This window comes from Thermobia domestica, chromosome 13 (genome assembly GCF_964235325.1).
Source record: "Thermobia domestica chromosome 13, izTheDome1.hap1.1, whole genome shotgun sequence".
NCBI lineage: Eukaryota > Metazoa > Arthropoda > Insecta > Zygentoma > Lepismatidae > Thermobia > Thermobia domestica.
In genome coordinates, this window is record NC_137466.1 from 66,739,075 (window position 1) to 66,755,299 (window position 16,225).

The 16,225-nt window shown below is 34.4% G+C and overlaps 1 long non-coding RNA gene across 2 annotated transcripts in view; it reads left to right on the plus strand.

The window, feature by feature from the left end:
• The window catches only part of LOC145668204 (uncharacterized), a 332,744-nt gene extending 324,890 nt beyond the window's left edge, over window positions 1-7,854 (plus strand). For both annotated transcript variants that reach the window (XR_014127985.1, XR_014127986.1), the window contains one exon: window positions 4,274-7,854. This is a non-coding gene — a long non-coding RNA (uncharacterized LOC145668204). The remainder of the gene's footprint in view (window positions 1-4,273) is intronic.
• Window positions 7,855-16,225: the final 8,371 nt, after the last annotated feature.

The following is a 16,225-nucleotide window of genomic DNA, read 5'->3' on the forward strand; positions in this document are numbered from 1 at the left end:
TGTACGAGACGAACACCACTATTAATACCTGAAGAAAAAGGCAGGCTCTAATTTCTCCGTTCAATTTTAATCACTTAACTATATTGACTAAGTGGTTTTTTCCAATAAATTCAACCGAAGTTCAAGAGAAAAGTCGTAAACACGAACAGTTGTCACAAGCTGAAATAATACATATTTGGCTCACCATATTATTAACGTGTTTAAATTCCATTGTCGATGCTGCACTACGAAGAAATTGTTGAAAACCCCTCGTATGGCAAAAACGCTGATAAATGGCGTATACCTTAGAATTCAATTGATTTTATCAAAGATCCCCGTAAAGGGTTCTGTAAGTAGACATTGATAGAATTGACTGCCATTTGTGCGGACACTCCTTGTACGCTTATCGAATAACAGTTTAACTTGACGCTCTTTGATAGCTACCATTGCACTAATGAAACTGATTATTCTTGACTGAACAATACACTTGAATGCACAATAATACAATACAGTTTATAGACTTCTAATTGAAATAATTAGAAAAAGTGTTTCAGTATTTTCAAAAATTCGAATCCTAAAGGGAACAATCTCTAGTATTAAAATTTTCGACCCTTTTTATTCAGAAATTGCCTAATGTGGGGATTTGCTTGAGTTCTATGAAATTCGATATATAAACCCATAATCAACAATAGACGAACAGCGTTTCCGAAAGTTCCGCTTCTGAAGAGGAAAAGAGGGCATTTTTTATAGTCAAACTTATCGTTTTATAATTATTAAACTTAATTCTTCCTGTACAAAGAATGGACACTTCATCTTGTCCTAGATAGACATTCTTCATTAGCCTTTTTAGTAAATATGTTAAATAAGCATTTAACCGACGAATTCCATTTGAGGGGAAAGAAGTTGTTTGGGGTGACAGACCATCATTTACCCTCTATTGTTACACCCCTGCTTGCGGGGAACAACTACTGGCTTAGTGGTAGAGCGCTTATCTCTGGTGCTTAGGGTTCCTGGTTCGATCCTCGACAAAGTTTTTGGTGGACAACATCATGTCCGTGGATTTTCTCGAGGTACTCCCGTTTCTTCTGACAATCTCATTCCACCAATTAGTCCATCATTATTCACTTGCCTTAATCATCCGTCTCTCGAATTCTAACGTGCATAATCGTGGGACGTTACACTGAAAGATTTCATTTTATTTCATTTTATAAGTTTTTATTTTAGCTACCGTAAATGGTAAATAATAGCTAAATAATTTATCTATTTATTTTTAATTTGTCTGGCCTTCAAGAATGGTTCTTATTTTGTCCTGGTCCTCAGTCTATTATAGATTGACTACTGCTGGTCTATTCTATTATTAGTTAGGGCCTACTTCTGTTTGCCATATCTAATATGAAATTGGAAAACAAATCTTTTAGTTTTACGTCCCATAGTTATGCCCATTAGACTAAAGGAGAAAAACGATTCCGTGTAAAAGTGAGTAGTTATGATTTATGATAGAATTGGCGGAATGAAAATATTGGAGGAAACGAGAGAAACCCGAAAACAACACGTACATTATGTGGTCCACCATAATTTTACATGGCCTTAGATCGAACTCTGATCCTCTGGCACCAGGTGTGCCAGGTGATCCAGCGTGTCCCATTTTGTCCGTCATCCAGCATGAAATTTCTGTCATATACTCAGCGGCGCCGATTTTTAGAGGGGGGGGGGCGTTCAAGCTGTTCAGCTGTATGTTTAGCTGTCAGATATCGTCTAACAAGACATCAATGAGAGCTCCCTTATGACTACGCAGATAGCGTATGCGGATTTGGTGTGCGAGTCCCGGGTTCGATTCCCGGAAGGAGCTCATGTGATTGAGATTCCACGTTAAGCTGTAGTTCTACTTTTCATATAGCCTCCTTGCTAAAAGGGACGCTAAACCCAGAATGAATCAATCAAATTTATTACATTATGAAGGGCAAAGCAAACTTTAGGATACTAAAGGTGAGGGGACGGTGGTTCAGTGGTAGAGCGTTCACCTCTGGTGCATGGGATCCTTGGTTCAATCCCAGCTCGCGCCAAGTGAACTTTGAGGTGGACAAACACTGTGTGCTTGGGTTTTCTCGGGGTTCTTCCGTTTCCTCCCACTTTCTTCCACCATTTCATTTGTCATCATTACGGTTTCCTTTAGCCTAGGCGCATAACCGTGGGACGTAAAACAAAGATTTCATTTCATTTCAGAATCGTGGTCTCCCTCGGACCCCGCTGAATCGATGCCTGTGAATATATCCAATATATATGAGAGGCGTAAAGCAAAACCCGTTAAACCCACATTTTAAAATTTGTGGCAAATCGAGAAAAACTGGTTAAACACGTCATAAATGTAAAATAGCATTAGAAACTATTTAAAAAAAGAAAGAATAATGTCAACGTTGGTCTGTCGAAAGCTGTATAATCACACTACTCTCTGAATTGTTATTGAAGAAAATAGTTTGGATTTAACAGGTTTTGCATATGAAAGTGGAAATAACAGCTTTTGCATCTGGATGACCGGCCATTTTTGTTGAAGCTCAAGATATAAACCCTGTTAAAAAGAAAGGGAATCAGAGTCAGAAATCAGTATTATGTCTACTAAAATATTGAAAAAAAATGTATTATCAATTACACATTGCACAGATTGGCACAAATGAATATTGATACACAAATGCTACATTAATTTTGTTCTGAATTGAAAACAACTGATCCAAATGAGCAAAAAATTGAATTATATAAATACTTCTCTCCATCAACTTCTACTAAATGGAAACTCATATATCGTCGTCGTCCTTTGGTGCAGCACCACTTTTTCGGCTTCGTATTTCTGCAATAATCTCTTTGTAAAACTTAAGCTTTGAGCTACTTTCAATGCTAACACCCTTCGCAACTATATGCAATTTTAGGTAATTACACCTATTCATATGTATTTCTAAACTGAATGACTATATTTTGGAAGAGTTTGTAAATTTTATGGACTAACTTAGGATGGATACCAATTTGACAATTATCCCAATATATGAATTTAAAATATAGCAAAACAAAATGTGCAAATCTTTAGTTTTGAGCAAAACAGTGGCAGAAAGAGAATCAGAAATGGTAAATACGTGGCAAAATCTTTTAACATGTTGTACCATGACGCATGTTATAATTTCGAACATTAATTGACAAGAGCGTTTTTTGAAAAGAGATACTGCTCAAGGTGAAGAGACTGTTTAGAGAGGAACCCCTCCCAACAATATTCTCCTCAAAGTAAAAGAGTTACTTTGAAAAATAACACAAACAACTTCAAACCATAGGATAGTTCACTTACTTTGACTTTTTGGCTACATTCAGTTTCCAGTTTTCCGGGTGTCGTACACGTTTTCTAGACATTTTTGGTGTTTTCTGAGCAACAAAATTGTGATCATCGCTGCCAACAGTATCGTTTTCTTTCGATGTTTTGTGTATTTGATCTAGTAATTATTAGAAAAAATCCGATTAGCACAGAAACGTGTCACGAACAGTTAGGTTAAGACGTATATTGTCTCAATTCTCAGTCCAAAAACAAAACAATAAGAAAAGCACAGATTGGAAATTTTGTCAAATAAAATTTAAAATGATTTAACAAGAGTTACAATAAATAGTCACACTACTAAAATAATCTTAGATAGTACGAAACCTCAAATTGTTTGAAATATGGAATTAACTGGGTTTAATTCTGCTTTTCTCCAGACGTTACTTTCAGGCTTGCGATTTAACAATTTATGAAACTGAATGTGGAAGGTGTATTTACCTGCTTTTGCATCTGCAGCCATTATGGATTTAACAAGTTTTAGAAATTAGCACATATTTTAATGTCAACTTTCAACTAGTTAAAATGGCTTTTGCTACTGAATACTATTTGGAAATAATTGCTTTCTAACTAAGGTTTCCAGGGCAACCACTATCTCATTTTTTTTTTCAAAGTGGATTTAACGGGTTTCGTCATTGGCCTACTCATACGTTTCCAATCATGTGAATATATTTTATGCTACCAATAGGTGTCTGACATGTCTGTTTGAGATATCTAATTAACACAATGCATAACTCTCTCATATGGTATGTTGCAAATTCTACAAATTATTTTGAAAATGTGTAGGAAATTAAATTGTTAAAAATAAAAGATTTTAAAGTAGAAGATAATATATTTGTGCAATTTTTCAGCTTAATAATGAAAAATGAATTACCAAAATGATTTATAATGGCATATTATAATGAAAATTGTTTTTGTAATTTCTTTGTTTCTTTTCTATTCTAGGAAACATAGTAATGTTTACAGAAACCAAAATAGTGAACTTCAAAGTATTTTAGCAAATTACAACAAACCATTCACTACATTTGGAAGACAATTTGTTGAGTCCAGTAAATGTTAAGAATGGAGCAAAGTCTTACACCAATAAAAGATAAAGTAAAAGTAATTAAGATGACTATAGTGAGGGTAATAATGAAGGTTAGACACTGAAATTGTCACTCAAGTTTACACTAGGGATGGACAAAACCCGTTTTTTATTTTAAAAACCCGAAACCGGTTTCTAGAAAAACCGAAATCCGAAAACCGGTTTCTCCAAAAGCGGTTCGATTTTTCTCCGAAATCGGTTTCGATTTTCTTCATAACTTTTGCAGAACACATAAAATTATTTCTGTGGAAATGGAATCGGTTTGCGGAGAACAACAAAACACTATTCTGGTCAGAAATAGAACCAATTTTGAAAAAAAAAAAACGGAACCGGTTTTGAAAAAAACCGAAACCGGATACTTAGAAAAACTGAACAGGTTTTGGAGAAAACCAAAACCGGTTTCGGTGAAAACCGAACCGCTTTTGGAGAAAACCGAAAAACCGGTTTTGGAACCATCACTAGCTAGAGCCTTGTTATCGACCTGGATTGAAAATAAAATATTAGTTGTACAAATATAAACTTCATAGTACGTAATTTGTATATGCAATCTATTATACAGTGTAGTCCAAAAAAGTGACATAATTAGAATATAAACCAAATGGAACGCAATTTACCGAAAGCAGGATTACGTCATTGTAATCAGTGGTGTCATTCAAATCGTTTAACAATTGCTTCCATGATTAGTGTTTAACACTTGGTTATTTAGTTAGTACAGTATTTAATACCGGTTCTATGATTAACATTTAACAACCGGTTCTATGATTAATATTTAACTAGAGTTAAAAATGTCAACTTCACCACTGTTAAAATTACAGAAGAAAGAAAAATATTTAACACAACAAAAATATTTTACGCAATAAAGTGATTCCATTCAGGTCGACTGTACCACTTAAGTCAAGAGACATATTTTACATTGAAAAATGTATGTGATATTACCCACTCACTGAACTGAAACTATCAATGTTAAATGAAGTCAGAATTTAGATTTGTTTCTATAACAAAGTATATTTCTATGTGGCTTTATCCAGATTAATTGCCCTGATAGAGATAGAAGTATAAGACAGCTCTAACATAACTATATAATATTTTATTCAGGTCTGTTTTGTCATTGGAATTAAAAGTAACGTTTTGTAAAACAATATCTATATCTATCTATCTATCTATCTATATGATCAAGGGAGAGGCTAAAACATGGTTTGCCGCTTTATCCAGTGTAAAGCAGGATTGAATCCCATTTTATCCAGTGTATACCTGAGCGTCAAGGGGAAGCTATAGCCCCTATAAGCCCCCTTGGATCCGCGCCTATATATATATATATATATATATATATATATATATTGCTTTACACAGTAGATACAATTTTTCACACGTCTGCTGTACATCAAAATGCACAGAACTTTACCTAGGTCTATTGCGTCACTGGAGTCAAAATGAAAAGGAATATTTTAGATGTGAATAATATTTGATTTTACATAGGTCAGTTGTGCCAAGAAAGTAAAACTAAATGGCATATTTATAGAACTTGCTTAAAGAAACAATATGTATCATTTTATCTAATAGAGCTATCTCAGTCGAAATCTAAATTAAAATCAATGATCTAGAGAACAAAATCTGATATTGTTCAAGTTAAATATTTTACTGAAGTAAAAATTAAGTCATACTTTACGTAATACGGTGTACATAATTTTATGTAGTTAAATTGTCCCACGTAAGTCAAAACTATAACCCATATTTCACATAAAATACGACATCTGTATTACAGAGTGAAAAATTAGAAGTCATATTTCAAATAATAAAATGTATAGAATTTAATGCTGGTGTACCTTGTCACTGGAATGAAATTTAAAATTAATGCTTTACGTAGAGAAATGTGTAGAATTTTATCCAGGTCTACTGTGTCACTAGAGTTAAAATGAAATGGGATTTTTTAAGTTAAGAAATAAATATTTGCTTTTATACACACGCAGATCAATCATGTCGCCAAAGTAAAAGTTAGATGGCATATTTACCCAATAAAATGTATTTATTTTTCTCTAATACAATTGTGTCATTGAAATGAAAATTAAAAGTAACGTTTTACGTAACAAAATATGTATGATTTTATTATTCAAGTTAACTGGTCAAGTAAGTCAAAATTAAGTTCATATTTATTTATGAAAACTGTATATGATATTTTAGGCAAGCTGTGTAACCAAATTCAAAATTAAAAGAGATGTAACACAACCATTTGGACAGCTGTCTTATAATCATAGTCAAAATTTAAAGCCGTATTTTGTGGAACAAAATGAATGCAATGTTGTTAAGGGTTACTGTGTAACTGAAGCCAAAATTCAGATATATATATATATATATATATATATATATATATATATATATATATATATATATATATATAAATGTAAAGAATTGTACTCAGGTCTATTATGTCACTGGGATCAAAAATTAAAAGTAATGTTTTATGTAGCAAAGTATATAGATTTCTATTCAGATCTATTGCGTCACGGAGTCAAAATTAAAAGTAATGTCTTATATAGCAAAATGTATCTAGGTATATAATTGTACCCAGGTATATTATTCACTGAAGTCAAAGTTAAAAATGATGTTTTACATAGCAAATTGTATTAAATATTGCCTCGGTATAGTATGTTTATAGGGTCAAATTGAGGAAGTATATTTTATTAATAAAATATATTTAAATATATCTAGGTTACAAGTCAAAATCAGAAGTCAACTTTTATATAGTAAAATATATAGAATTAATTATACCCAGGCATATTGTGTCAATGGAGTCAAAATTAAAAGCAGTGGTTTGCATAACAAAATATATAGAAGTATACTTCTGTGTGTTGCGTCACTGGAGTAAAAATTAAGTCATGTTTTACATAGTAAAATATTTGTAATTCATTATTCAATTCTATCACTGTAGTAAAAATTAAAAGTCAGGTTTTACATAGTAAAATGTTTGTGATTTATTATTCAATTATTACTGGATTAAAAATAAAAAGTCATGTTTACATAGTAAAATATTTGTAATTTATTATTCACTTATGTCACTGGAGTAAAAATTAAAAGTCATGTTTTACATAGTAAACTGTTTGTAATTTATTATTCACTTATGTCACTGGAGTAAAATTTAAAAGTCATGTTTTACATGATAAAATATTTGTAATTCATTATTCAATTGTGTCACTGGAGTAAAAATTAACTCATGTTTTACATAGTAAAATATTTGTAATTCATTATTCAATTATGTCACTGGAGTAAAAATTAAAAGTCATGTTTTACATAGTGAAATGTTTGTAATTCATTTTTAAATTGTGTCAATGGAGTAAAAATTAAAAGTCATGTTTTACATAGTAAACTGTTTGTAATTTATTATTCAATACTATCACTGAAGTCAAAATTAAAAGCACGTTTTACATGATAATGTTCATTATATCTACATTTAATTTTTAATTACCTTATATACAATAAATCTACGCAAATCAGTACCTTTATTTTGTTTACAGCTTAGATTTGATTTATAAGATAATTTTCGTAGGTATCCCTCATGGCTAAATGATTAGTGTACACGCGTTTCATGCGCGAAACTTGGGTTCGATTGTCGGTGGGAGCTCATGTTGTTCGGACCCACTTTAAGTTGTAGGTCCACATCGCATATAGTCTCACCGCCGAAAGGGACACTAAACTTTAATCAAAAAGAAGATTATTTTCTTAGTCAATATTTTTACGTGACTGATAGCCCGAGAAAACACTTCAGTCACGTCTCCAGGAAATATTTAACTGTTTCTTAAGAATATTTTCGTTGTCGTTCGCAGAGATTAACGCTGGAATTTAGACCATATACTGTGAGTTACCTGATACTTGGTGGTTATATGTATACGTTATATGGATCACTAAAACCAATGGCCTGTATACAATAAACAGTAGTTTCTGAAGCTTTAAATTACTGCACTTAATGTATAATTTAAAATATAGTTTAAATCTTTATCTTTATTGAAATTCCAGGAATAGCTGAATTCCGTAACCATGGAGTATAACTCCAATCAAAGTTGTAAATGAGCAAGCTTAGTGAAGTTTATAATGGGTTAGTGAACAAAGAGTTGAATTTAAGTCATAATGTAAATAAATTTGAACAGAAAACCACGCTCAACTTCCAGCTCAATTCTGATTATAATTATTTTCGTACCAAGCGCTAATCATTTGAAAGTTTACTATTTTCCAGTCTCTAAGAAGAAAGGTATAAAGATATTCTTAGATTGGCAATGACAAGTGAAACACGATTATAGAGGCTAGAAATATGAGGGAGGAAGAACTTCCTGTTGGTCAAGTAAATCTATTTGATCCAATTGATGAATGAAAACAAGATTTACTTATCTGCGTACATGTTGGAAGAATTTGACTCAATTCACTACTTTTTTTAAATATATAGGGTAGTTACCTTAAATTGGATCATCTCAGTAATTAGGTGTTTCAGATAAAGTTGCAGACAAACTTTATTGTGTTTCTGGACGCAAATGCAAAGTTTGTCCGTTGCTTTATTCAGTGAAGTCATTTTGTAACCAATTTCACTAATTAATTTAAATTGGATCCTTCTCCGTAATGAGGCTTCTCGACCAAAGTTACAGATAAAGTTTCTTCTTGTATTGATGTGCTGAAAATGTATGCGTAATTTGTCTGTTTAATCAAGGAACATCCTATATATACATACAGTAGATATATATATATATTATGGTGGTCTTTATTTTTCGAATTCTGAAGGATTTTTTTAAAGTCATATCCTACAAGCCCAAAGTATCCCATGATAAAAATTAGCTCAATTGAATAATATTAAATGATGTCCAAAGTGAACTCAAATTTTCAATGCATTTACAGTATACAATATCAGGCAAAGATACATTGTAAGTTTGGAATTACTTTAGGGAGTGACTTCATATCTTGGATAGGGGCAATGAGGTAGAACCGTGTATGTTACTGTATAATACCATCATGGAGGCCATCTTGAAGTCCTCCATATTGAATCCAGATTTTAAAAAAATAATGGAATGAGGATCACGTGACATCGTTTTGATAAAGCTTTTCATCACAAAAAAAATCTGACGTTATTTTGAACTTAGTTTTGTGATTACTTACTAGCAATTACCTTCAAATATATGTTTATCAACGTACAATTGTCATTCCAAACTTACATGGCACCTTTCCCTTATATTGTATACTGTAAATGCATTGAAAATATTAGTTCGCTTTTGGCATCATTTAATACCTTATTTCTTACTGTTTTCTCATGGTTTGCTTGATGCGGAATCATTTTAAGGTGTGAAACTTAAAAAGAAAAAACCTCTTAAGTCTAAAATAAGGATCATTCATATCTATCTATCTATCTATCTATCTATCTATCTATATATATATATATATGTTGAAGCCCATTTTGTCCAGTGTATACCTGAGCACCAGTATATAGCCCTCCCCTTGGATCCTTGCTTGTATATATATTTTAACTTGTAGAATAATGCTCTGTGGTCCGTGGGCGCTATTTTTAGAACACCCTATATATATATATATATCTATATATATATATATATATATATATATATATATATATATCTATATATATATATATATATATATATATATATATATATATATATATATATATATATATATATATATATATATATATATATATATATATATATATTGGTCTAGGAATTAATTCGTGCGGTTGGTACGCACACATTGAAGCTGTAGTACAAACACAAAATACATAAATACCTTAAGAAAAATATTGTCCATCGCTAGCCACCACTTTCGCCCATCTGTCAGGCAATGTACGGATTCCGTGGCGAAAGAAGTCCTCATCCTTGGAAGCGATCCAGTCAGAGACCCATGTTTCGATATCTTCTGAAGAAGTAAACCGCTGTCCAATCAAATCGTTGTTCATGCAAACGAACAAGTAGTAGTCCGAAGGAGCAACGTCTGGTGAATACGGCGGGTGGGGTAAAACTTTCCATCCGACATTTTCTAAATAGGTTTTGACCGTTTTTGCGACATGTGGGCGAGCGTTATCATGTTGAACAATAAGTTTATCATGTCTGTTCTCCCATTCTGGTCGTGTTCTGGCCAGAGCTTGCTTCAAACGCATTAATTGTCGTCGATAACGTTCTCCATTCATAGTTTCACCCGGTTGCAGCAGCTCATAGTACACCACACCTTTCATATCCCACCATATGCACAGCATAACCTTTGCACAGTGAATATCTCGTTTTGGTTGTGATGGACCTGGTTCACCTGGTTTCACCCAGGCCTTTTTTCGTTTAGGGTTCTCGTAATGGATCCACTTCTCATCACCCGTAATAATTCGATGCAGAAATCCCTTTCTGCTCTGTCGTTGAAGCAGCAATTCGCAAATGGTTTTTCGTCTTTCAACGTCTCTGTCTTTCAATTCATGTGGAACCCAATGTGACATCTTTTGAATCATTCCCATGGCTTTCAAGCGTTTGGAGACTGTTGTTTGATCAACGCCTAATGCTGCTGCAAGTTGTTCCTGCGTTTGACACGAATCCTGCTCGAGCAATGCTGTCAATTCTTCGTCTTGAAATTTTTTTGGCTGTCCAGCTCGCTCTTGGTCTGCCAAGCCGAAATCACCACTTCTAAACCGTGCAAACCACTTCTGACACGTTCGCTCAGCTAGAGCATGGTCACCATACACTTCCACCAAAATACGATGACTTTCAGTCGCACTTTTCTGCATGTTAAAGTAATGCAGCAGGACACCCCGCAAAAACACTTTATCAGGCACAAATTGCGCCATGTTCACTTAATTACAAACTGGTGTTGTTGACGCTTTAATCCACTGCCCTATACTACGAACGATACGCGATGACAGGGGTTTGCAACACATGTGTGGATACACGGAACTGTGGGACGCTCCGTTCGTTGCGCCATCTCTTGTCCACCCGCACGAATTAATTCCTAGACCAAATATATATATATACACGATGATAAACTTTCTGTCCAACCATAGCCTCTTGGCAAAAATTTGGAACAAAACAGGAGACTGACTCACACACTGTGTTTTTGCCCAACTCTTGGTTCAAGTTTGTATAAAACCACGAACTCCATTCAATAGAGATAAACTACCACTGATCCACCGTGACCTGCTCTTTGTCGACAGTAATAACGAAGATTTTAGTTTTAGAAATAAATGTACGAGAACATGAGGACCAGAATTTACATCAATAATTATTTCAAGGGTGATTCATGGGAAAATTCCCCTTTTCCGCGGAGCTATGGAATTTATCCAGCCATATTTTCGATTTTGAATTGTTATTAATCTCAATAAATATTTTTAAAAAATTAACGTTATTTTATCCGATAGTCGAAAGTCCATATGTGACCTCTTACGTATTTTCATTTCCTATATAATGAAATTTCTCTCTCAGGGGGAGATGTGAAATTATCACTGTACCTCACTCATTTTTGTTCGAACAAACTTTTGAAAAGTTCGGGAGCTATGTCTCTTGAAAGGTGCATGGCCTTTCTTAACGTTAATGCTTTCCATGTAATCTACAACACTTATTCCACATTTGTATTATGCAACAGCTAACAATTAAAACTAAATAATTATAGACCTAGTGACTGCAAGCTACAAATGTTTTATATAATTGTTTACAAACAATATTAATGTAAAAGCGAATGGATAACAGCCATTAATTATGGCTGTGATTTTTAAAATTAACTTATTCCTAGCAACTTGGTTGTTCCAGTATTTTAGAAAGCATGCTTACATATAATATACGAAATTATAAGTTATCCAGACCATTACTATTTGACAAGTAATTAATTTTCAAGATACTGCCATCTACTATGTGAATTTTCTGAAAAAAATTGAAAACTAGCACATCACTGTCCAGTCATAGGTAATGTCAGTCAGACATTAAAGTACAAAGATAAGTAACATGAGTTAAAGTCACGGAGCCGTAGTCAGTAAGGGATTTATCTATAGAAATGATTACCTTAGTTCAGTGACGGATCTAGAAGGTAAAAACTGAGGGAGAGGCAGTCAGAATCCAGACTATAAGTACATCATGAGTTTACAATTTTTCATGGGCATTTGCAGAAGTTTCCAACTTAACTCTCTCCCGATGGGCATTATGACTAAGATTGGGTGTTGACATTGTGAACCTCAAGTATTGCTTTACATATTGCATAACAGAAAAACTGCAATTAAAATTATTTCCAATGTTTCAAAAAAAAAAAATCCCATAAAGAATAAAAGGCAACGCTTACTATAAAACTTTCAAAAATATATGAAGAATAGTAGCTTCAATTATTTTAGCAACTAAAAAAACTGGGGGCTAGCCCCTCCAGACCGCGGGCTGAATCGTCCATTTAGGCACGTAGCCAAGAGGGGGGTCCGGACCCCCCGGACCCCCCCCCCTTCGAGACCAGAAATAAAAAAAAATTAGGGAAGGATGAAACAAAATGAAATGAGAAAAAGAAGGATCAGCGTTAAAAATAAACTACAGGAAGCTTTTGGTTACTCTTTCTTATGATGAAATTTGTATTACTTGCAATACATGGTTGCGAGGTGGCCGAGAATTCCTGGAAGAGTCAGAGAATTTGAAATTTCTAGAAAAGTTGCGGAATTCTCAGAATTTCTGCTACTAGTCAGGGAGATTTCAAGCTTCCGAAAGCATAGTGCCGTTGTGTATCAGCATGGACATTTTTTATCATAATTTTTCGTCATCGCATCCTTGCAATATAAAACATGTTATTTCAAAAACAATTTTCTACTGCTCCTTTAATCTGTCATTTGAAACAGACAATAGTTGGCGGAATAATATAAACAAAAATATATGTGGAAAGAAAGTTCTGTTAACATTTGATTCAACAGAAAAAGGAACACAGATATTGCAGAATATTTACAAGACATTATTGAGTATGTACTTTTTATAATGGTTGAGGTCATAATGAAAGGAAAATTGTTATATTTGAATAAACAGAGGAAGGATGTAAATATTGTATAATCTTTTTCAATATGTTTTTTATTATTATTTTACTCGAGATTTCTTCATAGTTTATTAAAATAGTTACCAACATATCCTCACAAACCAATATAAGTTGATAGTGAAGTAGTTCAGATTGATCGAGCTCCTGGGCCTTCAGAATTTCATGTTACCCCCCCCCCCCGTTACGAAATCCTGGTTAAACGAACCAATATATGTTCCAGTAAAATTGTTTAGAATGATCGATCCCCTGGTGTGATGACCACAGTATTTCATGTCACGGACCTCCCCCCCCCTTCACGAAATTCTGGCTACGTGCCTGGTCCATTGTCTTAGTTCGAACTCTGTGCTGAGAGAGTAGATTTATTTTCTACTTTACCCTTGTTCCAAAGTGCCTCAGAAGTTCTTATAAATGGGTAACCTACCTGGGGAAATCTCAGGGGTAAAGGTGGCAGGAGAATGACGCATCTTCTGTGTGTACCGAAGTCAAAAGAATTAGAAGCCTTAGGTCTTTCCAGGAGCGTCATTTGGGGCTCCAGAGCGGAGCAATCGCCCCCTTCGAGCTTGACATTTGTATACGTTTTAACCTATAAGATAATAATATAGCAATGATAGACCTGAAAATCTACTGATATTTAGGGTTCGCCACCTCAAGCAACATCTGAAATGATGCTGTTGGGTTTTCCTCCATATTGGCAGTGAACCATTAATCCCTGTCCCGAATGATGAAATTTATGCTGAAATTACATTGAAAAAACTGGAGTTGATGAGTTGATTTTTAGTTTAGCATCCCTTTCAACAGCGAGGCTATATGAGACGTGGACCTACTGATTAACGTGGAATCAGAACCACATGACTCCTGCCGGGAATCGAACCCGGGTCTCCCACGCCAAAGGTGCGTACGCTAACCGCTTAGCCACGAAAGAGCTCTTGAAAAAAACTGGAGTGTCACACTGCACATCGTGTACAGAAGTTTCGTTTGTCATAGTGTATACAACCTGAAAATTCATTTTTGAACCGGTCAAGAATGAAAGTTACTCTGCCTCGAACTTCCGGTCAACAATTATCCGCATTTCTCCTCAGGGTTGTCATTTAGGGCTCCAGGGGTGAAACCTGCCCCCCCCTTGAGTTTGACATTTGTTTCAATTTTAATACATAAGATAATAATATACCAATGAAAGACCAGAATATCTACTGACATCTAGGCTTCTGCCCCTCTCCCTCAAGCAAAAACTGAAATGACGTCACTGTTCTTCCTGCTGCCCACCATTCATCATGCAGAAACTATTTTTTACTTAAGAGGAAACTGATGATGGCAATACAAAGGACCCCGTAAAATCCTTATGGAAATTGGATTTCTGTGGAATTGCTTGAAACCATGATATGTTGTAGATATTGTGTTCCCGAGAAAAAGTCTCAATGAGCACAACCACGAATCACTGACCGTTGAGCACAACCACCAATCGCTTGAGCCCGGTAGCCACCCCTAAATACGCCACTGGCCACTACGAAGCCACTTTTTTGGAAGCATTCGATAATGATATTCTGGATTTCGGTGGAATTGCTTGAAACTGTGATATGTTGTAGATATTATAATTTTGAGAAAAACATCTCAATGTGCACAACCACAAATCAGTAACCGTTTGGTCACTACAGGACTTTTTTTTTTTTTTTTTAACAGCCAAATATAATGATATTCTGGATTTCGGTGAAAATGAATGAAACTGTCTTATGTTGTACATCTTCTAATCGTGGGAAAAAGTCTTAATGGACACAACCATCAATTATTGACCGTTCGGTCACTGCAGGTTCAGATATTTGAAAGCAGTAGAGGATAATGATATTCTGGATTTTGGTGAAAATAACTGAAACTGTGATATGTTGAATATATTGTGGTCCTGAGAAAAAAAAATTAATGGGCACAACCACCAATCAATAATAGTTTGACCATTACAGGGAGGGCCACTTTTTTGAAAACACGCGAAGATAGTAATATACCTATTCTGATTTCGGTGAAAATGAATGAAAGTGTGAAATGCTGTAGAAGTGATCCTGAAAAAAATTGTTAATTTGTGACTACCGAGCAAAGTAGGTCAGTTGGTAGAGAATTTGTTCACTTTATGGAGGTTCGACCGGGTTGGTCATTCTATCTAGGGTTTTTCGGGATTTCCTTTGTCCCACAAGATGAATCTCTGAATGTTATCTATGTTTAAATGTCTATGTCTCCATCTCTTTTCCAGGTTGTAGGAGAGAATGAGATATAAATTTTTTTCACGGTTTATACTATTCCATAAAAATACCAGAAAATTGTTACCTTCTGCTGTTTTCAAAAATACAGCCCCGTAGTGGCCAAATGGTCAGTAATTTGTGGTTGTGCCTGTTAAGATTTTTTCTCAGGACCACAATATCTACAACATATTACGGTTTTAGGCAATTCCACCGAAATCCAAAATACCGTTATCTTCTGCCGTTTTAAAAAAAAGTGGCCTCGTGGTGATCAAACGGTCAGTGATTAGTGGTTGTGTCCAATAAGACTTTTCTCAGGATCACAATATCTACAACATATCGCGGTTTCAGCCATTTTCATTGGAATCCACAATATCACTTCTGCTGTTTTCAGAAAAGTGGCCCTGTAGTGGCCAAACGGTCAGCGATTGATGGTTGTGCTTGTTAAGACTGTTTCTAAGGATCACAATACCTACAACATATCACGGCTTCAAGCAATTCCACCAAAATCCAATGTCCATAAGGTGATGCAGGGTCCTTTAAATTGCACACTGCCTCCAGATTCTTCTTAATAATGCA